We start from the raw sequence: 27,911 nt of genomic DNA, 5'->3' as shown, positions 1-27,911 counted from the left end.
ATGCCAAGAAAAAGGATCAATAAGGACTGCGGAATCTTCTTCAAGTGGAGCACCAGCAGACAACTCTCCCAGAGAGCTGATCGCGGAGGCTCCTACAATCCGCCGCAGCAACGGTGCTGGCGAGAGGTGGCAGCAGCGGCTGCAGCCCAAGAACTCTCCAGATGACAAAGAATCTTCAAGTGACAAGAAATCCAAGATGGTTCCCAGAAGACTGAAAGTTCAACCGAAGGTAAAGAACAAGAAGAGAAGTCCGGTGAAGACGGTGAGAAAGACACAAAGGATGACCAGACAGAGCAAGAACCTAATATGCTTCTTGAATCTGAAGATGAGTTACTTGTAGATGAAGAAGCAGCAGCTGCACTGCTAGAAAATGGCACTTCAGTGGGAGACGAGACCGATCTTGCTAATTTAGGTGATGTGGCTTCTGATGGGGAAAAGGCACCTTCAGATGCTGTGAAAAAAGATGCAAGTGCTTCAGCAGCAGCAAAGAAAAAAACTTAAAAAGTGTCGTTTCCCAGGGAGTATGGAAGGATTTGTCACTCTGGATGAGGTTGGTGATGAGAAAGATTCGGAACTTCAGAAACTTCGTAAATAGGTCATGGCATTTAAATCTGGTGACAGAAATGATAGGTTGGTTGAAATTAAGGTGGACAAGATCGAGGCACTTGATCAAGAAAATGAAGCAGCGTTGGAAAATGGAATTAAAAATGAGGAAAACACAGAACCAGGTGCTGAATCTTCTGAGAACGCTGATGATCCCTACAAAGATACAAGTGAAAATGCAGATGGTCAGAGTGATGAGAACAAGGAGGACTATACAATCCCAGATAAGTATAGAATTGGACCGTATCAGCCCAATGTTCCTGTTGGTATAGACTATGTGATACCTAAAACAGGGTTTTACTGTAAGCTGTGTTCACTCTTTTATACAAATGAAGAAGTTGCAAAGAATACTCATTGCAGCATCCTTCCTCGTTATAAGAAATTAAAGAAATTTCTGAATAAATTGGCAGACAAACACAGACAGAAGAAGGAAACAAGATGTGCAAGAAATTTGATGATTTCAAAGAAAATAATGGTTCTTTGTTTTTAATGTTAACCTTTTTAAAATACAATACTGATAGAAGAAAACTATTGTACTCTTTTGTTTTAGTGGAGAAATAATAGATGTCTGTTCATGTGTTAAGTGTTATAGCAAAAAAAAAAATACACATATGGTTAAGTTAATGAATATTTTTTGTTTTATCAGAATGACAACAGACAGAAGTACTTTGTAGAGATTGACTTCCTAAGCTACTTAAGACAACTTGCACCATTAAGAAAAAAAATGAAGAACCATTTGGAAAAATGAAATTCAGTAGTTCCAAGTTTCAAAGAAATGTCAACATTTTATTCCATTCAATAAAGAACAAAACCAATAGTATTTTTGTTACTTTCATCTGAAACATTCCATGTTTTAATCTGAGCCTTGCAGACTTTCATTTGGAGTTTGAACGTGTTTTGGTTGCATTTCATTTTTGGAGAACTTCATTAACGTGAGATTGGCAATTCAAATGCAGGTGCAGTTTTCTGTTAATGTCATGCTATTGTTTGGGTAATAAGAAATATTAAGTAATTGCCTTTAGACTTTGTAATCTTTCCCTTGAGTTCCTGCTAGATTTCATATTCTAGTAGCCAATGTATTTTCAGTGAAATATAAAAATATTCCCGTTCTCTTTGACCAGTATTAATTTTTGAGATCTTATTGCTTGTCATTTGATTCCTGTCATACATCTCTGGTATAAGCAACATTTGATTTTTGAAGTGTGTAACCATCTCTTCATATTTTCAAGAGGTAATTTTACATTTCTGCATTTTAAAAACGGTTTGGCCATAATCCTAGATGCACACTTCTAATTTATGTACCTGCACATGTGACCTTTGTGAACTGAAACTTGCCTGTAAAATTTGTGTTTACTTGTAACTTTCTGGTTATATACTGTTTATATCTGTGGATTCAAGTTACTGAAGTGAATACCAATAAAAAGAAAATCCCTGGGTCATGTTCACTGGTTATACATGTTTGGAATGTTAACCAAAAAAAAAAAAAAGAAAAGAAAAGAAAAAAAAAGAATATAATATATATTAAGAAAAATTAACAGTATTTCAGGAACCTGTGAGACAAAGAATCTAATTTTAAAAATGGGCAAAGGATATGAACACTTCACTGGAGAATATATCTCAGTTTTAATAAGTACATGAGAAGATGCCCAAAATAATTAATCATTAAGAAAATGCTAATTTGAACTATAATGAGCTAGCATTATATACTTATGAGAATGAGACACAAGATATCTCTTCTCATATACTTAATAGAAAAGACAAATATAATAAGTGTGAATAATGTGGAGAAACTACAACCTTCACTCATTGCTTTTGGGAATATTCAGTTATTCAGTCATCTTAAAAAGAGGTTCACATTTGTCCAAAAAAATTAAACATAAATTTACCATATATCCCTTAGTAAATGCCCCTTTATTCAATTTTTGGGATTTCCACAAAAGAAATAAAAATATATGTCCATAGAACATTCTTGTATGTCACTGTTTGTATTAGGGTCCTCTAGAGGGACAGAACTAATAAGATATGCATGTATATGATAGGGAGTTTATTAAGGAAGATTGACTTACACGACCAAAAGGTAAAGTCCCATGATAGTCTGCTTGCAAGTTGAGGAGCAAGGAAGCCTGTAGTGGCTCAGTCTGAATCCCAAAACCTCGTAAGTACTGAAGCCAAATTGGAGCCTTCAGTCTGTGGCCAAAGGACTGAGAGCCCCTGTTGGTGTAAGTACAAGAGCCCAAACGCCGAAGGACTTGGGGTCTGACGTTTGAGGGCAGGAAGCATTTGACAGGGGAGAAATAGGCAGGCCAAAAGACTCAGCAAGTCTGCTATTCCATCTTCTCCTGCTTGCTTTATTCTAGCCATGCTGGCAGCTGATTAGATGGTGCCCATCCAAATTGAGGGTGAGTCTGCCTCTCTCAGTCCACCGACTCAAATGTTAATCTCTTTGGAAATACCCCAAAGACACACCCAGGAACAGTACTTTGCATCTTTCAATCCAATCAAGTTGATACTCAGTATTAACCATCACAGTATCCACAGTATCCAAAATAGTATTGTTTCTTACAGTTCCAAAAAAGGCATTATCCAAATTATCAATATTCATTTCAAATATTTCATTCATGAAATACTCATCTACTTAACTCAATTAAACTAAAAAATATACAATTGTTTATAAGGAGATCTGTTCTCACTATGATGAAAAGCATTTGACATGAAAAAATAGTCCAAACAACTTCAGTAAAGTCAAATATTTTTAAATTAGGTGCCTATATTTTTTATACTTACCATAATCCTTAAATTGCTAGAACTTTTAAGTAAAGTGGGAGTGGTGACTTACATCTTAATTCCAGCACTTTGGAAGGTAAATGGATGAACTGATAAGTGGATGAACAAAACGTGGCATAACTAAATGATAGTGTATTATTAAGCAATAACAAGAATAAATTATGCATACATTGTGTTATATGAATGAATCTCAGAAACATTAAGTGAAAGGGGCCAGGTGCAAAGGACTCTCAAATGATAACTTTTTAATAAAATGTCCAGAAAGGCAGATTTATATAAACAAAAAGCAGAGAGAAGAATCAAATAGACACAATAAAAAATGATAAATGGGATATCACCACCGATCCCACAGAAATACAAACTACCATCAGATAATACTATAAACATCTCTACTCAAATAAACTAGAAAATATAGAAGAAATGGATAAATTCCTGGACACATACACCCTCCCAAGACTAAACCAGGAAGAAGTTGAACACGTATGTTTATTGCTGCACTATTCACAATAGCAAAGACTTGGAATCAACCCAAATGTCCATCAATGATAGACTGAATTAAGAAAATATGGCAGATACACACCATAGAGTACTATGCAGCCATAAAAAAGGATGAGTTCACGTCCTTTGTAGGGATATGGATGAAGCTGGAAACCATCATTCTCAGCAAACTATCGCAAGAACAGAAAACCAGACACCGCATGTTCTCTCTCATAGGAGGGAATCGAACAATGAGAACACTTGGACACAGGATGGGGAACATCACACACTGGGGCCTGTTGTGGGGTGGGGGGAGAGGGGAGGGATAACATTAGGAGATATACCTAATGTAAATGATGAGTTAATGGGTGCAGCACCCCAACATGGCACATGTATACATATGTAACAAACCTGCACATTGTGCACATGTACCCTAGAACTTGAAGTATAATTAAAAAAAAAAAAAAAAAGTAGATTAGGGGTTGCCTCTGGTTGAGGATAGAAACAGGAACTGACTAAAAAGGCACAGAAATGAACTTTTTTGTGTGATGTAAATGTCCTAAAAATGGACTATGGAGATCATTTTGTCAATCTATAAATTCTCTAAATGTCACTGATTTTCAATGAGTGAATTTTATGGTATGTAAATTATATCTCAATCAAGATATATAAAAATGAAAACATCCAAATAAAAGGAAAACAATTTGAACATACCATGACTCAGAATGTAGCTATTTACATTCTTTCTCTGAGAAAAATCATTAAATATGTATATACATGAAATGAAAATTCAGTCAGAAGAGAAATCCTGTGGGAAGGAAGAATAAATGATACAGGAGATTATGTAAAATACTCCCCTCTGTTTTTTATATCTTTTCATTTATCTGTCTCTAGCCTTCTGTCCACTCATCCATCCACCTTTCCATCTATATCACTATATTGAACTCTGTAGAGTACTTTCAATAATACTGCATTTTTCTCCCATGACTACCTTCAAAAATACAGTTTCATATCTTTCCTTACTCATTAGAGAAAACTTCAGCAGGTCCTCTAGCTGATGAATTACTTTCAACTACATAAGTAGTCTAATAGGTATTAAAAAGTACAAAATCTCAATAAAAACCTAAGTCTCAAATCCACTTATAACTTCTTTATTTTATTGACTTCTTTTGAGTTGGAGTCTTGCTCTGTAACTCAGTCTGGAGTGGAGTGGCAAGATTAGGGCTCACTGCAGCCTCCAACTCCCAAGCACATGACAACCTGCCCACCTAAATTTGTGGAGTTTTGGTGGAGATATGATTTGGCCATATAACTCAAACTAATCTCAATCAGATTGAGGTTGAGCCAGATCTGATCTTACCCAGATTGAGACTCCTGAGCTCAAGCAATCCACCTGCCTTGGCCTCCCAAAGTGCTGGGAATTAAGGTGTAAGTCACCACTCCCACTTTACTTAAAAATTCTAGCAATTTAAGGATTATAGTAAGTATAAAAAATATAAGTAGCTAATTTAAAAATATTTTACTTTACTGAAGTTGTTTGGACTATTTTTGCATGTCAAATGCTTTTAATCATAGTGAGAACAGATCTCCTTATAAGCAATTGTATATTTTTGAGTTTAATTGAGTTAAGTAGATGAGTATTTCATGATCAAATTTAGATTTTCTAGGAGGGATAGCCTCAATATTAGAAATTCAAACACATAATTCATTCCATCAAATTATTATTTTTAAAATAGAACAATTAGAGCTATCTCTATTCCATATATAGTAAAGAGTTAATGGTTTTTTAGAAATAACCTGTTTGTTTTAAACAGAGAGCAAATGAATCATCATGGTATGAAAAAAGCTAATAGCCTCTTTAGAATTTAGGGAAAACATGTACTGAATGAATCTCTTTAACATTCACTAACTCTGTATCTAAGACCACTAGACACTGATAATAACATAACCTAATTTTGTTCAAAGCTTCAACCTAAGAAAAAATACATACTGAATTATAGCAAAAGAGAAGAATGGGATCTACTGAAATATTTTCCTCCAGACTAAACTCTTAGTCTCAGCTTCAGACCTACAATTTTGTTATAGATTTTACTGGATTTAATGGAGAAAACAAAGCTAAAGGAGCATTGTTTTTGTTTTCTACTTTTGCATAACAAATGTACCCAAGACATAGAGGCCTAAAAAATCACATTTATTATCTCCCAATTTCTATAGTCAGGAATCCAGACATGATTTAGTTGGATACTCTGTTGTAGGGTTTCTCACAAGGATACAAATATAATGTTGGCTGGGCTATGATCTCATTAAAAGGCACAGTAAGCTCGCTCATATGGTTGTTATTCCTCAAGGGTTATTGTAATTAAGGACACAATTCCTCGCTGGCTGTTGGCCGGAGGCCACCTTAAGTTCCTTGTGACATGGATCTCTCCATACAACACAGTGTGATATAGAAAGTGTGAGCAAACAGAGGCATAGTTTTTATAGACGTGTTTCAGAAGTGAAATGACAAATTTTTCACATCTTATTTTTAAAAGCAAGTTACAAGGTCTGGCCCACACATGAGTGAAGTGGGTTGTGTGAATGCATTGGATACCAAAAAGCAAGCAAGAATTATTGGGAGTCATTTTGAAGCTGATTAGCATAAACCCCTGTGATAATAAAATTTAGTACTTATTTCCTAGGCATTCTTGGTACCCTGTATCTAGATAGAGTGCCTTCATCCATGTAGACTGCTATGGTAAAAATACCATAGACTGGGTGACTTATAAACAGAAACTTATACTCATAGTTCTGGAGGACAGGGAGTCTAAGAACAAGGTTTCAGCAGGTTTGATGTTTGGTGAGGGCGTGCTTCCTGGTTCACACATGAGTATCTTCTCACTATGTCTTCACTTTACAGAAGGGGCAAGTCAGCTTTTAACTCAACTTGTAGAAGTTAATTTTCATATTTATTAAAATATTAATTTCATTATAGGTATTTATACTCATATCCAATTAATAGTTTAAAATTTTATCATTAATTGATTTTTTGAAATTATTTCAAATACTATATTTCTATCATGATTTTCCAAAATTGTTTTCTTCTCTTTGATTTGATCTATCTAAAAGACTCATTATTACTTTTTGAAATCTATAATTTTTCAATCTCCTATTAATGCACTTTTATGATATAGGACTTGTATTTACAAATGATTGTGTTTGATCAGAAAAGTTATACTTCTGTGTACTATAATGTACACAGTGGGCTGGCAAGATGGGTGAATAGGAACAGCCCCAGTCTGCAGCTCCCAGCAAGATCAATGTGAAAGGCAGGTGATTTCTGCATTTATAACTGAGATACCTGGATCATCTCATTGGGACTGGTTGGACAGTGGGTGTAGCCCATGAAGGGCGAGTCGAAGCAGGGTGGGGCATTGCCTCACCCAGGAAGCACAAGGGGTTGGAGAATTTCCCTTCCATAGACAAGGGAAGTCATAAGAGACTGTACTGGGAGGAATGGTGCACTCTGACACAGATGCTGCACTCTTCCCACAGTTTTCACAACCAGAAGTCCAGGAGATTCCCTCTGGTGCCTACACCACCAGGGCCCTGGGTTTCAAGCACAAAACTGGACAGTCATTTGGGCAGACACTGAGCTAGCTGCAGAAGATTTTTTTTTTTTTTTTTCATACCACAGTGGCACCTGGAATGCCAGCAAGACAGAACTATCCACTCCCCTGAAAAGGGGGCTGAAGTCAGGGAGCCAAGCGTTCTGGCTCAGTGGGTCCCACCCCCACGGAGCTCAGCAAGCTAAGATCCACTGGCTTGAAATTCTTGCTGCCAGCACAGCAGTCTGAGGTTGACCTGGGACACTCAAGCTTGGTAGGGGGGGTGAGGGTTCACCATTGCTGAGACTTGAGTAGGCGGTTTTACCCTCACAGTGTAAATAAAGCTGCCAGGAAGTTCAAACTGGGTGTAGCCCACTGCAGCTCAACAAGGTTGCTGTGGCCAGACAGCCTCTCTAGATTCCTCCTCTTTGGGCAGGGCATCTCTGAAAAAAAAAAAAAAAGCAACAGCCTCAGTCAGGGACATGTAGATAAAACGCCATCTCCCTGGGACAGAACACTTGGGGGAAGGGGTGGTTGTGAGCACAGCTTCAGCAAACTTAAACATCCCTGCCTGAGAACTCTGAAGACAGCAGCAGATCTATTAGCACAGCTCTGATAAGGGATAGACTGCCTCCTCAAGTGGGTCCCTGAACCCCATGTATTCTAAGAGACACCTCCCAGTAGGGGCCCACAGACATCTCATACAGGAGAGCTCTGGCTGGCACCTGGTGGGTGGCCCCCTGGAAAGAAGCTTCCAGAGCAAGAAACAGGCAACAATCCTTGCTGTTCTGCAGCCTTTGCTGGTGATACCCAGGCAAATAGGGTCTGGAATGGACCTCCAGCAAAATCCAGCAGACCTACAGCAGAGGGGCCTGAGCTTTAGAAGGAAAACTAACAAACAGAAATGAATAGTTTCAACATCAACAAAAAGGATGTCCACTCAGAGACCCCATCCAAAGGTCACCAACATTAAAGACCAAAGGTAGATAAAACCACGAAGATGAGGTGAAATCAGTGCAAAATGGCTGAAAATTCTAAAAAACATAGAATGTCTCTTCTTCTCCAAAGGATCAAAACTCCTCACTAGTAAGTACACAAAACTGGACAGAGAATGAGTTTGCCAAATTGACAGAAGTAGGCTTCAGAAGATGGGTAATAACAAAGTACTCTGAGCTAAAGAAACATGTCTCAACCCAATGCAAGGAAGCTAAAAGTCTTGAGAAAAGGTTAGCTGAATTGCAAACTAGAATCACCAATTTAAAGAAGAACATAAATGACATGATGGAGCTGAGAAACACAGCACGAGAACTTCATGAAGCATACACAAGTATCAAAGTATCAATAGCTGAATTGATCAAGTGGAAGAAAGGATATGAGAGATTGAAGATCAACTCAATGAAATAAAATGAGAAAACAAGATTAGAGAAAAAAGAGTGAAAATAAATGAACAAAGCCTCCAAGAAATATGGAACTATATGAAAAGACCAAATCTACATTGGGTGTAGCTGAGAGTAACAGGGAGAATGGAATCAAGTTGGAAAACATTCTTCAGGATATTATCCAGAGTACTTCCCAAACCTAGCAAGGCAGGCCAACATTCAAATTCAGGAAATACAGAGAACACCACAAAGATACTCCTCGAGAAGAGCAACCCCAAATACACCGAATATTCAGATTCATCAAGGTTAAAATGAAGGAAAAAATGTTAAGGGCAGCCAGAGACAAAGGTTGGGTTACCCACAAAGGGAAGCCCATCAGACTAACAGTGGATCTCCCTGCAAAACCCCTACAAGCCAGAAGAGAGTGGGGGCCAATATTTAACATTCTTAAAGAAAATAATTTTCAACCCAGAATTTCATATCCATCCAAACTAAGCTTCATCAGCAAAGGAGAAATAAAATTCTTCATAGAAAAGCAAATGCTGAGAGAATTGTCAACACCAAGTCTGCCTTACAAGAGCTCCTGAAGGAAACACTGAACATGGAAAGGAATAACCAGTACCAGCCTGTGCAAAAACATACCAAATTGTAAAGACCATCGACACTATGAAAAAACTTCATCAATTAACAGGCAAAATAACCAGCTAGCATCATAATGACAGGATCAATTTCACACATAACAGTATTAACCTTAAATGTAAACTGGCTTAATGCCCCAGTTGAAAGACACGGACTGGTAAATTGGATAGAGTCAAGACCCATCTGTGTGCTATATTCAGGAGACCTGTCTCACATGCAAAGACACACATAGGCTCAAAATAAAGGGATGGAGGAACATTTACCAAGCAAATGGAAAGAAAGAAAAAAAAAAAAGGAAGGATTACAATCCTAACTATCCTAAATATATATGCACCTAAGACAGGAGCACCCATATTCATAAAACAAGTTCTTAGAGACCTACAAAGACAGTGAGACTCACACACAATAATAGTGGGAGACTTTAACACCCCACTGTCAATATTAGACACACCAATGAGACAGAAAATTAACAAGAATATCCGGGACTTGAACTTAGCTCTGGACCAAGCGGACCTAATAGACATCTACAGAACTCTCCACCCCTAATCAACAGAATATACATTCTTCTCAGCATCACATTGTACTTATTCTAAACTTGACCACATAATTGGAAGTAAAACACTCCTCAGAAAATGTAAAATAAAGGAAATCATAAAAAAATCATCTCTCAGACCACAGCACAATCAAATTAGGACTCAGATTAAGAAACTCACTCAAAGCCACACAACTATGTGAAAATGGAACAACGTGCTCCTGAATGACTACTGGGGTAAATAATGAAATTAAGGCAGAAATAAAGATGCTCTTTGAAACCAATGAGAACAAAGACACAACATACCAGAATCTCTGGGACACATTTAAAGCAGTGTGTAGAGGGAAATTATAGCACTCAATGTCCACAAGAGAAGGTAGGAAAGATCTAAAACTGACACTCTAACATCACATTTAAAAGAACAAGAGAAAGAGGGCAAACAAATTCAAAAGTTAGCATACGCAAGAAATAATTAAGATCAGAGCAGAACTTAAGGAGACAGAGACAAAAAAAAAAAAAAAAAAGCCCTTCAAAAAAGTCAATGAATCCGGAGCTGTTTTTTTGAAAAGATCATCAAAATAGATACACTACCAGCCAAACAAATAAAAAAAAAAAGAGAGAAAAAATCAAATAGATGCAATAAAAATGATAAAGGGGATATCACCACTGATCCCACGGAAATACAAACTACCATCAGAGAATACTATAACCACCTCTATGCAAATAAACTAAAAAACTAGAAGAAATGGATAAGATCCTGGACACATACACCCTCCCAAAACTAAACCAAGAAGAAGTTGAATAGCTTAATAGACCAATAACAAGCTCTGAAACTGAGGCAACAATTAATAGCCTACCAACCAAAAAAAGTCCAGAACCAGGTGGATTCATAGCCAAATTCTACCAGAGATATGAAGAGGGGCTGGTACCATTCCTTCTGAAACTATTCCAAACAATAGAAAAAGAAGGAATCCTTCCTATCTCATTTTATGAGACCAGCATCATCCTAATACCAAAACCTGACAGAGACACAACAAAAAGATAAAATTTCAGGCCAATATCTCTGAAGAATATTGATGTTAAAATCCTCAATAAAATACTAATAAACTGAATCCAGCAGCACATCAAAAATCTTGCTCACCATGATCAAGTCGGCTTCATCCCAGTGATGAAAGACTGGTTCAACATATGCAAATCAATAAAATAATCCATCACATAAACAGAACCAATGACAAAAACTACACAATCATCTCAACAGATGCAGAAAAGGCCTTCCACAAAATTCAACAGCCCTTCATGCTAAAAACTCTCAGTAAACTAGGTATTGATGGAACTTATATCAAAATAATACGAGCTATTTATGACAAACCCACAGCCAATATCATACTGAAAGGGTAAAAACGGGAAGCATTCTCTTTGAAAACTGGCACAAGACAAGGATGCCCTCTCTCACCACTCCTATTCAACATAGTATTGGAAGTTCTGGCCAGTGCAATCAGGCAAGAGAAAGAAATAAAAGGTAATAAACTAGGAAAAGAGGAAGTCAAATTGTCTCTGTTTGCAGATGACATGATTGCATATTTAGAAAACCCCATCATCTCAGCCCAAAATCTCCTTAAGCTGATAGGTAACTTCAGCCATCTCAGGATGCAAAATCAATGTGCCAAAATCACAAGCATTCCTATAGACCAATAACAGGCAAAGAGCCAAATCATGAGTGAACTCCCATTTATAACTGCTGCAAAGAGAATAAAATACCTAAGAATACAACTTACAAGAGGTGTGAAGGACCTTTCAAAGGAGAATTACAAACCACTACTCAAGGAAATAAGAGAGGACAAAACAAACAGAAAATCATTCCTTACTCATGGATAGGAGGAATCAATATCATGAAAATGGCCATACTGCCCAAAATAATTTATAGATTCATTGCTATCCCCATCAAGCTACCACTGACTTTCTTCACAGAATTGGAAAAAAAAAATGACTTTAAATTTCATATGGAATCAAAAAAGAGCCCATGTAGCCAAGATACTCCTAAGCACAAAGAACAAAGCTGGAGGCATCATGCTACTTGACTTCAAGCTATACTACAAGGCTATAGTAACAAAAAAAATCATGGTACTGGTACCAAAACAAATATATAGACCAATGAAACAGAACAGAGCCCTCAGAAATAACACCACACATCTACAAACATCTGATATTTGACAAACCTGACAAAAAATAAGCAATGAAGAAAGGATTCCCTATTTAATAATATGCAGAAAGCTGAAACTAGACCCCTCCCTTACACCTTATACAAAAATTTACTCAAGATGGATTAATGACTAACACAAGAACAGTAAGACCTAAAACCATAAAAACTCTAGAGAAAAACGTAGGCAATACCATTCAGGATATAGGCATGGGCAAAGATTTCATGACTAAAACACCAAAGCAATGGCCACAAAAGCGAAAATTGACAAATGGGATCTAATTAAACTAAGGAGCTTCTGCTCAGCAAAATAAACTATTATAAGAGTGAATGGGCAACCTATAAAATGGGAGAAAAATTTTGCAATCTATCTATCTGTCAAAAGGTTAATATTAAGAATCTACAAAGAACATAAATTTAAATGAAAAAATCAAATGACCCCATCAAAAAGTGGGTGAAGGATATGAACAGACACTTCTCAAAAGAAGACATTTATGCAGCCAACAAACATATTAAAAAAAGCTAATCATCACTGGTCATTAGAGAAATGCAAATTATAGTGTCCCTTGGATATGATAGGAAATTGAGAATGTATTATTGGGTGATGTTATGGGAATAACACAACTATATGTGTTTAGGAGATGATCTCTTAAATGTGTGTGTGTGTGTGTGTGTTCTTTTTTTTTTAAAAAAGTTAAGAAATAAAGCATCAATGCATATATCCAGTGTCTTTAAATTATACTTTAGTCCACCTAATTTCCTGAAATCTAAAGAACTCCACATATGCAACATTTTTTTTTCCATTTTGAATTTTCAAATCCCTAATTGTTCTGTAAAAGTGTACAGCGTACAGTCATTGGATACATTATTATTATTATTTTTTATTATACTTTAAGTTCTGGGGTATATGTACAGATAGACCATATATAGTATATATATAGGGATACCATATATATGGGATACCAACTCATGCCAGTTAGAATGGCGATCATTAAAAAATCAGGAAACAACAGATGATGGAGAGGATGTGGAGAAATAGGAATGCTTTTACACTGTTGGTGGGAGTGTAAATTAGTTCAATCATTGTGGAAGACAATGTGGCAATTCCTCAAGGATCTAGTACTAGAAATACCATTTGACCCAGCAAGCACATTACTGGATATATTCCCAAAGAATTATCAATCATTCTACTATAAAGACACATGCAAACATATGTTTATTGTGGCACTGTTCACAATAGCAAAGACTTGGAACCAACCCAAATACCCATCAGTGATAGACTGGGTAAAGAAAGTGTGGCACATATATACCATGGAATACTATGTAGCCATTAAAAAGGATGAGTTCATGTCCTTTGCAGGGACGTGGATGAAGCTGGAAACCATCTTTCTCAGCAAACTAACACAAGAACAGAAAACCAAACACTGCATGCTCTTACTCATAAGTGGGAGTTAAAAAATGAGAACACATGGACACAGGGAGGGGAACATCACATAACAGGACCTGCTGAGGGGTTGTGGGGCTAGGAGAGAGATAGCATTAGGAGGAATATCTAACGTAGATGAAGGGTTGATGGGTGCAATAAACCACCATGGCACGTGTATACGTAGGTAACAAGCCTGCACATTCTGTACATATACCCCAGAACTTAAAGTATAATAAAAAATTAATAATAATGTACCCAATGACTGTATGCTGTATACTTTTACAAAACAATTAGGGATTTGAAAATTCTAAATGGAAAAAAAAATGTTGCATATGTGGAGTTCTTTAGATTTCAGGAAATTAGGTGGACTATAAGTATAATTTAAAGACACTGGCTATATGCATTGATGCTTTATTTCTTAACATTTTTTTTTTTTAAAAAAGAAGACACACACACATTTAAGAGATCATCTCCTAAACACATATAGTTGTGTTATTCCCATAACATCACCCAATAATACATTCTCAGTTTCCTATCATATCCAAGGGACACTATAATTTCCACTTTTAGTGCTCTAGTAAAAACGACTTATTGTAAAATCTTATTAAGCATTTGTGGATTATATTATGCTCTGCAATGAATGATTTTACCAAGTAATAATGGAGAGAAACGTTTTAAAAGGAAAAGGTAGATCGTAATATGCATTTAACTCCTGACAAACCAATGATCATAAAGTATCCTTTTTAACTTTTCAAATAAGTTCAAAAGAATCCTTTATGTATCTTCCAAGAAAACAAGTACTTAGTCAACAGATATATGCAGCGATAAACAAGAAATCTATAGCCCTATGTATATAGTAGGATTTTTTAAATGCTTGTATATGTACTTCCTTTCAAATACAAAATGAAGAAAGGTTCAAATTACAAATCAGAAGGAAGTCTGAGATTTTTTCAGGAGCCTTTAGGGTTTATACTTTGGCAATGTTGTCTTACCTGCTTGGTAAAGATTTTTTAAACAATATATCATTTATTTGAATATATATTTTGAAATCAGAAAAGATGCATTTTAGTAATACACTAAATAGGAGAAAACAGGGTTTGGAATTGTGTTCTTATATTTAAATTATAGCTTTAACATATTTTTCATTTTAATTTGAAAAAATTAAAATAAAAACATTAATTTATTATTTAATTTAATGAAATCCATGCTCTAATTTTTAAAATGTGTTACCATACTTTAAAAAATTGTTATTTTTAATTTTTATGGGTATATAGTAGATGTAAATATGTGGCATGCAAGATACTTTGATACAAGCAATCATTCAAATTAAATTGTATGTTAATACATTACAAGCCTTTTGTTTTCTTCAATGGATATTTAGATGCTTCTCATCTGTAAAATTACATCAATATACATCTGCATATGTCATCAATATAACTATGTAAACATTATTAAATTTTAGTTTTCTTGCTTACAAATGGAAACAATATCTAACTGAATAATAAAAATATTTGATTATAATCTACCAAGTTTATGTCCAAATCCACTTACAAAAATATGTCTAGATTACCAATTTCAAAGGCATTGCTTATTATGGTCCTAGTTCTAGATTAAATTTGGTCTTTAAATTGATAACTGAGTTATTACTAATATATGTAATATTGATAACAGAATATACAAAGATTACCAGGTAGAAGAGAGACAAAAATTAGGCCAAGATATAGAACAAGTGATATTTGAGGAGGCACATGATAAATGTGTAAGAAAGTTTATTTTGCTCAAAATTTAGAAAAATATAAGATAAAATTATTTAGAAACTGGAAAAGACCATGAGATAAATTTTAAAAAGAAATAAGAGGTAAATATCTGATATGAATAAAATCAAAATGGGGAAAATACTCCAAATTTGATCCTTTGAATGATTGGATCAACAAGCTTGAAGAGAGAGAGGACCAAAAATATAATGAGAAATATAAAGAAAATTATAATAAGAAAGACATCAAATATTGTGGTAATAAATTTGTAAAACTAAAGGAAATTGATGCCTTAGCAAAATATATGTAACCAAATTTGACCCAAGACAAACCAGTATCCTTAAATTGGTAATTAGATTTGGAAATGTAAATAGTCAAACTCAGTATTTTAAAATAGGCATTTTGAATAGATATTTACAAAGCTGAGTTCATATGGTCTGGTAAAGAATAGATAATTCAACATGATTTCAATGATCCAGAACAGTAAAATATGCAAAACTCTCCATTCAATATTTTCCATTTTGAAAAACTAATACATAAAGTTGGTAGCATGACTGATAACAATGCTAAATGAGAGAAATGGCTATATTTTGCTTATGCCTACAAATACCAATATTTTAGTTAAATATTAGCAAGTAATTTATAATCATAATATTCTATTGTTTTACTAAGACGATTCGCTTCTTCATAGGACATCCCAAATATAGCAGCTCAACAACAATAAATGTGTACTTTTGTTAAATCGTGCAGCTCAAGTAGGTCCTTTAGTGAAACAGACAAGCAGGACAGCTATGCCCTCCATAACACACAGCTTGTGGAGCTTACCAGATATTGTTATTTCTAGCCAGTGGGAGAGGGAAAGAGAAAACTGAGGACAAGAAGCTTGTTTTTTAATGAAATCAACTAAAAATAGAATATACCATTCTACTCATTGTCCATTAGCCTGTATTCTGTCCTAAAAACACAGTTAGCTGAAGGAAAGATTAAATAAATGTAGTGTTTGGCCAGATGGCCAATTTCACAGTTTTAACTCTATGGGTTCCATTACCAAAAATAAAGAAGTGGAGACTAGATAACAATGAAAATTATGTTTTTGTCAAAAACTGAATGGATTTTATTCTGGGAATGCAAAGGTGGTTCAAATTTTATTTAAATATTTAATTACACCCTCAAAGCGTAACTTGTAAAAATAACTTACTATATTGACTAATTCGATGTTGAATTAATGACTGAGCACCTTATTAAACCCTTAGTGTCAGAAGAGATCTTACGATGTTTTACTAACCCATTTACTCTCTACTCTCATATATAACTGTTTTTTTAGTTTGTACTGTCTTCAAAAACTTTCAAGAGTTCCCCCCATTTCAAATATCAATAACCTTGTTATGTATTTCATGCAGAAAATACATTAACAGAAAACTTTCTCGTCCTTTACCAGCAACCTTTTAATTATGTGTAACTATACAACATGTACTTCCCTGGTTTCCCATTACAGTACATGATTCTCAGTGTAAAATACTCTTCTTTTTAGTTCCAGGTAATGCTATCTTTTTCTACCTGTATTCACTTCTTGAATGATTTCATTTAAGCTCATGGCTTTAAAAATTATCTCTATGGGGAAAACCAATGCACCTGTGTAAACAACTAGAAAAAATGCAAGCAAAATACAAAATAAAAGTCAACAATTACAATTATTTTTATGCCATTTTTGCATATTATTTATTAAACATACATTGAATAGTTGCAATGTATCAGAGAGTTTTCTGCTGGCGTGAGATAATAAAGCTATAATGTTCCAGTCCTCAAAATATCTGGAAGTAAGGAAGGGTACACAATCTACAATTCCAGAGAGGGGAAATTCTGTCAATAAGCTACATCCACTTATTCGAGGGAAACATTTTTGTGTCCTGGACATGAGCAAACTGTTTAAGATGAGGGTCATTTCTGGGAAACAGAGATACAAGCAGAAATTTAGGATGTAATGTGAAAATGAAGAGAGAAATTTAGACAGCCAATGAGATGCAGATATAAACAGATAATTAGTAGAAGATATTCAAACTAAAGAATATAGAGAAAATACAGGAAAGTATATGAGAAACAATTATACCACATTGAAAAAAAATCTAAACCATATTTATAGTTTTTCTCCTTCTGCCACAATAATATTTTGTTTTTCTTGAAAATTGCCGGGTGCCTCACCATAATTTTAAACTTTTCTATGCTATCTACCTTTTTTTAATTTCAAATCAAGAAAATTACAAGAATATTATTTTATTATCTCTGTATAGGATGTACAACTAAATGCAATAAGTCAAAAACAGCAAATTTGTACACATATTGGCACATACCAAAATAAAAGTCCTTTCAGTGATCATACGCTTGTACACCTAGAAAATCTTGCAACAGACCAAAAAAAAGTCAATGATTATTAAGAGAATTTGTCAAGGGACTAGGTATAAAATAAATCTCAAAAAAAAATCAATAGATAAGCTGGGCGCAGTGGCTCAAGCCTGTAATCACAGCAGTTTGGGAGGCCGAGGCGGCGGGATCACGAGGTCAGGAGATCGAGACCATCCTGGCTAACATGGTGAAACCCCGTCTCTACTAAAAATACAAAAAATTAGCCGGGCGCGGAGGTGAGTGCCTGAAATCCCAGATACTCGGGAGGCTGAAGCAGGAGAATCACTTCAACCTGGGAGGCAGAGGTTGCAGTGAGCCGAGACAATGCCACTGCACTCCAGCCTGGGCGACAGAGCGAGAATTCGTCTCAAAACAAACAAACAAACAAATCAGTAGTTAATATTCCAAAGTAACACAATGCATATTTTTAGAAAAAATATTAAAAGATTGCCCACCCTAAACCAAGTACTTTTCTAGGTACTTGCAATATATCAGTAAAGATCCCAGTCCCCTGGTAATTTAGCATTTGAGAGGAGGGAATCAAAAGAAATAATAAACAGATAAATTACCACATATGTGAGAAAATGATACATGGCACAGGAAAAAAAATTATTTATTATTATTATTCAGAAAGAGTCTCACTCTGTAGCCCAGGCTGTATTGCAGTGATCACAGCTCACTGCAGCCTTGAACTCCTAGGCTTGAGCAATCCTTCCACCTCAGTCTCCCGAGTACCTGGGACCACAGGTGTGTGCCAGCGCACCAAGCTAATTCTTGCATTTTTTTTTTTTTTTTTTTTTTTTTTTTTAGAGATGGGCTTTTGTCATGTTTCCCAGGCTGGTCTCAAAAGTCCTGAGCCCAAACAATCCACCTATCTCAGCCTCCCAAAGTGCTGGGAATATAAGCATGAGTCACCACACCCAGGCAGGAAAGAAAATTCAGAATCGGCTTAAGATAAATGGGGTTCAATGCATTGTTACAAGTAGAAGCATAATAGTATTACATCCCTATTATTCATCCTCTGCATTCAAATATTAAGATAATTTTCTAAAATTAAACTTGACTCTGCTAATCATTTGCTTAAAAACCCTTCCTCAGTGCCCAAAGTATTAGCATAAAATAAATGCTGCCTCATGATTTGGTTTCACTCTACTTATCAAAGTCATCTCCATGTTCTATCCACATTTGAGAGATGCTTTGAAACACTGAAATGATTTTCTTTCCTTTTTAAAGTATCCTGCCACCTTTCAGACTGGATAGTCCATGTTTAAACTACAAGACCAAGCTGAAATGTTTATATTACTATATGGAACCTGTTGTGATGTACCCTAGATGAAGTTAATCAATCTGTATTTCACCTATGATATGAAGATATTATATATATATATATACACACACACACACATATATGCACTTAATTCATGTAACAGTAATTATATTAATGTATTGACATAATATGTAATTATGATGATGTTAGCATTACTATACACACATTACGGGATTATTCCCTTCTTCCCCTTCTTGAGGACTGGAACATTATAGCTTCATATCTCACACCAGCAGAAAACTCTCTGATATATTGCAATTATTCAATGTATGTTTAATAAATAATAAGCAAAAATGGCATAAAAATAATTTTAATTGTTGGCTTTTATTATTAAAATATGTTTAATTATTGTTTAATTAACAATTATAATTATGACATCTGCAGTCAAAGAATCATCTGTATTTATTCAGAGAGCATCAAGAATATGCTAGGAATGAAAAATTAAAAAGTGAATTGAGTTTCTTTTTTTTTTTTTTTTGTCCCCAATATGGTGGATTCGGTGCTTGTAGCCTCTCATTAAACCTTTGTGCATTCTTTTCCTGTTTCCAGGTGCCACAAAATAGCAAAATAGTGCACAAAAATCAACTCTTTGAACTTTAATTCAAAAACTAAAATGGGAATCCACCCAAGTTATGATGGTCACACCAGATCCCAGGGAGGAGAATGTGGGCAAACAGCCCCTGTAATAGTGTATAGCCGATAAAAGTGAGTGAAGTCTGAGTATGTGAGAGAGCTTTGAATGCCTGCCTGGGTGCGGAGCAGAGAGTGGGCCTCTACACCACAATCACTGTCAAGAAAAGGTGGTGCAGCTCAGGCTGCCAAACAAGACACATCAGGAGAGGGAGGAGAACCCCTCCCTCCGTAACTCACCCTTCCACTGGGGATCCAAGCAACTCAGGCTAAAGGAGAGCACTTTGATTTTCCCAAGCCCTGGAGCTAACTTGGGGAGAGGCTTGGAGACTCTGGGAGGGACAGACACTGGGAAATGTTTCTGGTATTTTCCCAGATCCAAGGCCAAGAGAAGGATGCCATTCTTAATCCAGGTGCACACAAAGTCAATCATTCTTTGGTGACCTGGCAATGTGGCAATGCAAGCATTTAGTCTTAGGCCAGAGACTGAAACACATGCTCTGGAAGCAATGATGTGCCCTGTTTGGGAGCCTGAGCTGCCCCACCTTTTCTTGACAGTGATTGTGGTGTAGAGGTCCACCCTCTGCTCCACATCCAGGCAGGCATTCGAAGTGCCCACTCACCCAGATTGGCGGTCAGACCCACCAACCCTTCCTGTTCAGAGACCTAGGTGCAGGGGGCCCTGTCTGTTTCACACTAAGGCAGATCTCCAGGCCTTCAGAGCACCTCCTCATCGAGAGAGGTAGAATGAGCTGTCTCATCCTTATTTCACAGACACTGTGGTGCAGCCAGACCTTCTTTGCTCCATACCCAGGCAGTCAGAGCTGCCATTTGCCTGGTTTAACAGCCTGAGCCACCCCATCCATCCTGTGCAGACATTGGGCTGACCAAGGAGTTCAGGCAACTGTGTACTCCACAGATTCGCCTATTTAGAGAGGCAATGGAGAGCTTCTTTCAGGAAACAAGGATCAAGTATATACCCAGTCACATTGGCCTCAACTGGCTTTTATCCGTAAGTGCCATCTACTGGCTTGTAAGTCAGACCGCAAAACCAAATATAAAACCTGCTGACAGAAGTGCACGGGATCATAGAAGCAAAGCCAAAAATTCTACTCAATATTCTTTACAGTCACACCTGCTAGGGAAGGGGAGAAAGGGAAAGGGAAAGGGAAAGATAAACACAATAATATTATAGGGAAAGAAAGAGATAGAACAAATCCTACCCACATGAAAATAAGCACAAAAATTAGAAGTCACATTATATTGAGATGAGGAGAAACCAACATAAAAATCACGGCACCACAGAAAAACTGAATATAGTAACACCATGAAAGGATTATAGCAGCTCTCCAATAATGTTCCCTAACAAAAATGGAAACTCAGAAATGACAATTAAATAATTCCAAATATGTATTGCAAAGAAGTTCAACAAGATCCAAGGCAACGTTGAAAATCAACATGAAGAAATTTCCCAAACAAACCAGGAAAAAAATAAAGATTATAAACCTATAAAAAGAAATTAATCAGAGCTACTGGAATTGAAAATCTCACTTTAGAAATTTGAAAATGCAATTAAAAGATTTATGAATAGAATGGACCAAGAAAAAGAAAAAATTAAAAAACATCAAAAGAGGAAAGTAAGTCAAACTATCTCTCTTCACTGACAATATGATTTTATACCTAGAAAAGCCTAGTCTCTCCCAAAAGTCTACTGCACCTGATAAATGAATTTAGTAACTTTCAGGAAATAAAATCAATGTACAAAAATTAGTATCATTTCTATACATCAATTACATTCAAGCTGAGAGCCAAATCAAGAGCACATCCCATTTACTATAGTCTCTCTCTCTCTCTCTCTCTCTCTCTCTCACACACACACACACACACACACACACACAAACTAGAAATATATCTAATAAAAAAGCAAAAGATCCCTAGAAATATAACTAGAAACACTGCTGAAAAACTCACTGATCACACAAACAAATGAAAAAATATTCCATAGTCATGTACTGGGAGAATCAAAATCTTTCAAATGACCATACTTCACAAAACAATCTATAGATTCAATGCTATTCCTATCAAAATACCAATGCCATTTTTATATAATTTTTTAAAACTCTAAAATTCAAATGGAACTAAAAAAGAGTCCATATAGTTAAAGCAATTTTAAGCAAAAATAACAAAACTGGAGGCATCACATTACCCAAATTTGAACTTGCTGTGTGACTACAATAACCAAAACAGCATGGTACTGATACCAAAACAGACACATAAACCAATGTAACAAAATAAATAATCAAAAAATAAACCAGAACACCTATGGCCATCTGATCTTTGACAAAAATAAGCAATAGGGTAAGGACTCCCTATTCAATACATGGTGCTAGGATAGCTGACTAGCAATATGGAGAAAAATGAAACTGGATCCCTACTTTTCACCATACACAAAAATTAACTCAAGATGGAGTAAATATTTAAATTTAAGATCTAAAACTCTAATAACCTAGAAGAAAATCTAGAAATGCCATTGTGGATGTTGGGATTGGGAAATAATTTGTGACTAACACCTCAAAAGCAAATGCCACAACAACAACAAAAAATTGAGAAGTGGAACCTAATTAAACTAAAGAACTCCTGGGCAGCAAAATTTACCATCATCAGAGTAAATAGACAACCTACAGAATCAGAGAAAATATTTGCAAATTATGCATATCACAAAGGTCTAACATCAGAATCTATAAGAACGCAAACAACACAACAACCAAGAAACAATTAGCCCCATTAAGATGTGGGCAAAATACATGAATAGACACATCTCAAAAGAAGACAAACAAGTGGCTAACAAACATGTGAAAGAATTATCAACATCACACATCGGAGAAATGCAAATCAAGACAGCAAAGACATACTATCTCACACCAGTCAGAATGGCTATTACTAGAGTCAAAATCACCAACATGCTGGTGAGACTGTGGAGAAAAAGGAATGCTTATATACTGTTGGTAGGAATGTGAATTAGTTCAGCCACTGTGGAAAGCAGTTTAGAGATTTCTCAAAGAACTTAAAATGGAACCATCATTTGACTGAGCCACCCCATTGCTAAGCATGTAGCCAGGAGAAAATAAATTGTTCTACCAAAAAGACTCATGCAATTGTATGTTTTCTCCAGTATTATTTACAATATGCAAAGACATAGACTCAACCTAGGTTCCCATCAGCAGTGGACCGGATTTTAAAATGTGGTACATATATACCACAGAATACTATGCATAAATCATAAAAAACAAATAAAATCATGTCTGTCCTATTATTTTACGATTATTATAAGTGTACTGGAACTCTAAAAAGAACTTGTTTGTATAATATTATTCTATACAAGGTATGTAGCCCAGGAAATGAGCAACCTGATGTGTGTTATGACTAATCTGAGCCTCCCATGACCACAGTTCTTAAAATAAGATTAAGGACTAAGGACTGGTTGGAGCTCATAAATGATATGAGTAAAGTGTTAGCCAAAACAACAAAAAAAAAAAAAAAAAAAAAAGGGTGCCCAAACAAGTCACCTTAAAATTTGATGCCTGTGCTGTCATTAATAGTAATAAGTTAGGAATAAGGTGTGGTTCTCTTAATTAGAAAAGAGGCTAGAGGGCAGAAAATAAGCACATCTGTCATAAATTAGGACTGTGTGGAAATAAATGTAAATACTGGTCTTGTGTCATTAAGGCCACTTGGATAAAAGAAAAAAAATGATGAAAAGGATCCAGTCTGATATTTAAAGTAATATCATCCTCTTCCCTCCAGGATCATGGCAACAATATCTCTGGGGGTGTACACTTTCTGCGATATATGTAGTAATATCCTCCCTTCCGCCTTGCAATATTATTAAGGACCATCTCAAACGGGGGTGTGCAACCCTTGCAATATTGGAAATATTATTATCCTCTTTCCCCCCTGCATATTTGGAAAAATATCAGGGTGAGTGTACACCTCCTGTGATATGGGGATTAATATCCTCTTCTCCCTTTCTAGATATTAGAAACAATATCTCACGGGGGTTTACACTTTCTTTGATATCTGGAGTAATGTCATCCTCTCCTGTTTTGAATGGCAAGAACAATATCGCAGGGGGGATGTATGCCCCCTGCCATATTGGGAGTAATATTACGCTCTCCCCTCCTTGATATTAGGAACAAAATCCCAGGGTTGGTATGGAAAGTCCTACTGTCCTCTCCCTTCCTGGATTTTAGGAACAATATCACAGGGTGGGTGTACACAGCCTGCGATATTGAACGTAATATCATCCTCTCCCCCACCGGATATTAGGAACAATATCACAGAAGGGTTGTACACTCTCTGTGATATTGGGAGTAATATTACTTTCGCTTTCCCTGAATATTAGAAGCAGTATCCCTGGGTGGATGTACATCCACTGTTAAATTAGGAGTAATGTCATACTCTACCCCCTGGGTATTAGGAGCAATATCACAAAGTGGGTGTACACCCACGGCGAGACTGGGGGTAATATCATGCTCTCCCTCCCTGGATATTAGGAACAATATCACAGGTGAGTGTACACGCCGTGCACTAAAAAGAATAATATTATCTTCTCTTCCTTTAGCTATTGAGAACAATATCACATGGTAGGGGGGTACACCCCTGCACTGTTTGGAGTAATATCATTCTCTCTTATTCTGGATTGTAGGAAAAATATCACAGGCGGTGTGTACAGCCCCTGTGATAATGAGAGTAATATTATCCTCTCCCAACGTGGGTATTAGGAACCATATCACAGGGGGCGTGTACACTTCTTTGATATTGGTAGCAGTATCATCCTCTCCTCCCTGGATATAAGAAACTATATGACATGCGGGGTGGACACCCCTCGCGATAAGGGGAGTAATATCCTTCCCTGGATATTGGGATCCATGGTGGACACACAGCGTGTTTACAGTTTTGTGAATACTATCATCTCCCCCTCTAGAGATTGCGAACAATGTCAAAGACTGGTGTACACCCTCTGCGATATAGGGAGGAATATCATCCTCTCCCCCGCCCTGGATATTAGGAACAATATCAAAGGAGTGTTTATGACCCCTATGATATTGGTAGTAATATCATCCTCTCCCACGTGGAAATTAGGAACAGTATCACTGGGGGCGTGTACAGCCCCTGTGATCTTGAAAGTAATATCATCCTTTTCCCTCCTGGATCATGGGAACTCTATCACTGGGGGATGTACACTTTCTGCGATACTGAGAGTTACATCACCTTCTCCGGCTTGGAATATTAAGGACAATATCACGGGGGTGGGGGGGGTGTACATCTTCTGCAGTATTGGGAATAATATTATCCCTGCATATTAGGAAAGCTATCACAGAGTGGGTGTTCACCTCCTGCGATATGGGGTGTAATATCATCTTCTCCCCTTCTGGATATCAGGAACAGTATCACACAGGGGTGTACACTTTCTGAGATATTTCGAGTAATATCAACCTCTTGGCCTTTGAATATTAAGATCAATATCACGGGGTGGATGTACACCCCCTGGCGTATTGGGAGTAATATCAACCTCTCCCCTCCACAGATATTAGGAACAATATCCCGGGGTGGGTGTGCACCTCCTGCTCCGTGGGGACTAATATCATCCTCTCCCTTCCAGGATATTAATAACAATATCACAGGGTGGGTGAACACAGCGTGCGATACTGGAATTGTTATCATCCTCTCCCCCTCCGGATACTAGCAACAATATCACAGAAGAGGTGTACTCTCCCTGTGGTATTGGGCGTAATATCATAGGCTTCTTCCGTGAATATTAGGAGCAATATCACTGGGTGGCTGTACATTCATTGTTCTGTTGGGAGACATGTCATACTCTAGCCCCTGGATACTAACATCAAGGTCACAGGGTGAGTGTACACCTACTGTGATATTAAAACTAATATCATGCTCTCCGTCCCTGGATATTAGGAACAATATCACAAGTAGGTGTACACCCCCTGCGGTATTAGGAGTAATATTATTATTAATTATCAAACATCTGTTTTATTAATAATTATCAATGTTAATATTAATTAATAGTATGTTATTAATTTTAATAAATATTATAAATATATGATTATGCATGGTTGAATTTACTATTCGTGTCATTTATCAATAATATTAGTTATTAATCTTAATATTTATTATTATTTTATTACCAATGTCACTTGTTATTGATTTAATTAAGCAACATGATTACTGATAAGATTATTCTATTATTAATAGTGATATTACTGTTAATTATTAATAACAATTGTCAATATTTTAATCAGTGTTAACTTTTACCCTCTTTATTGCAATTATTAATATCAGTGATTACTCTTAATTGTGCTTACATTTATTAATACTAATAATTAATATAATTGTTCCTGATATCCGGGGGGAAAAGGATATTACTCGCAATATCACAGAAAGGGCACATCCTTCTATGATGTTCTTCCTAATAGCCAGGGGGTAGAGGATGACATTATTAAAAATATCGCAGTGGATGTACATCCCTTCGGTCATCTTGTTCCTCATATCCTGGGTGGGAGAGGATGGTAAGACTCTCAATATCACAAGCAGTCCAGACCTCCCCCGTGATATTGTTCCTAACATCCAAAGGTGGAGAGGATGCTATTTCTTCCAATGTTGCAGGAGGTGTACACCACCCCTGTGATATTGTTCCTAATATCCAAGGGGCGAGAGGATATTAGTCTCAATATAGCAGGGGGTGTACACCCCTTCTGTGACATTGTTCCTAATAGCCGGGTGGGGGGGAGAGGAAGATATTACCCCCAATATCGCAGGGGGTGTACACCTCCTTGTGACATTGTTCCACATATCCTGGGAGGGAGAGGATCTTATCAGTGGCAATATCGCAGGGTGTGTACACACCCACTGTGATATTGTTCCGAATATCCAGAGGGGGAGAAAACGATGTTACTCCCAATATCGCAGGCAGTGTACATCCTCCTGTGATACTGCTTCTTACATTCAGGGGGAGAGGATGATATTACCCCCAATATCGCAGGGGATGTACACACCTCCTGCGACGTTGTTCCTAATATCTCGAAGGGGAGAGCATAATATTACTCTCAATATCACGGGGTGAGAAGACCTCCCTTGTAATATTGTTCTTAATATCCATGATGGGAGAGGATGCTATTACTCCCAATATCGCGAGAAGTGTACAGCCGCCTATGATATAGTTCCTAATACCTAGGTGGGGAGAGGATCATATTACTGCCCATATCGAACGAGTTGTAAAACCCCTTTGATATTTTGCCTACAATCCCGAGGGGAGAGGATGATATTACTCCCTATATCGCAGGGGCTGTACAGCCCTCCTGTGATATTGTTCTGAGTATCCTGGGGAAGGGAGGATGATACTACACCCACCCAGTGATACTGTTCTTAAGGTACTCCACCTCCTCCCACCAGGGATATTGTTCCTCATATCTAGGGGAAGAGAGGATAACATTATGCTCAATATCGTAGGGGGTGTACACACCCTCTGTGATGTTGTTCCTAATATCCAAAGGTAGAGACGATGACATCACCGGCCATATCGCAGGGGGTGTACACCCTGCTGTAATACTCTTTTTGATATTCAGGGGAGGGGAGAGGATAACAGTGACCCTGATATTGCAGAAGATGTACAGACCCCTGTGATACAGTTCCTAAGGTACAGAGAAAAGAGAATAATATTACTCTCAATATCGCAGGGGGTGTAACACCCCGCCCCCCGTATATTGTTCCTAATAGGCAGGGGGGTGGAGCCTGATATTACTCCCAATATCGCAGAAGGTGCACACACACCTGTGATATAGTTTCTAATATCCAGCGGGAAAGAGGCTGATATTACTCTGGATCTCACAGTGGGTGCACACCCCCAACCCCCCGTAGTATTGTTACTAATACCCAAGTGGGCAGAGGATGATGATATTGCTGATGATATCGAAGGGGGTGTACAACTCTTCTATGATGTGGTTCCTGATATCCAGGGGGTGAGTGGAAGATATTACTCCCAATAACGGAGGAAGTGTACATCACCCTGTGATTTTGTCCTTAATAACCACATGGGGAAAGGTGATATTATGCCCAATGTAGCAAGGGGCATACACCCCACGTGTGATATGAATCGCAAAAT

General features: G+C 36.8%; 1 pseudogene; it reads left to right on the top strand.

The window, feature by feature from the left end:
• On the top strand, nucleotides 1-27,795 carry LOC126950540 (matrin-3-like; annotated as a pseudogene).
• Nucleotides 27,796-27,911: the final 116 nt, after the last annotated feature.

The sequence above is a fragment of the Macaca thibetana genome, chromosome 1 (assembly GCF_024542745.1).
Source record: "Macaca thibetana thibetana isolate TM-01 chromosome 1, ASM2454274v1, whole genome shotgun sequence".
Taxonomy (NCBI): domain Eukaryota; kingdom Metazoa; phylum Chordata; class Mammalia; order Primates; family Cercopithecidae; genus Macaca; species Macaca thibetana.
This window is presented reverse-complemented; position numbering and strand designations above follow the sequence as displayed.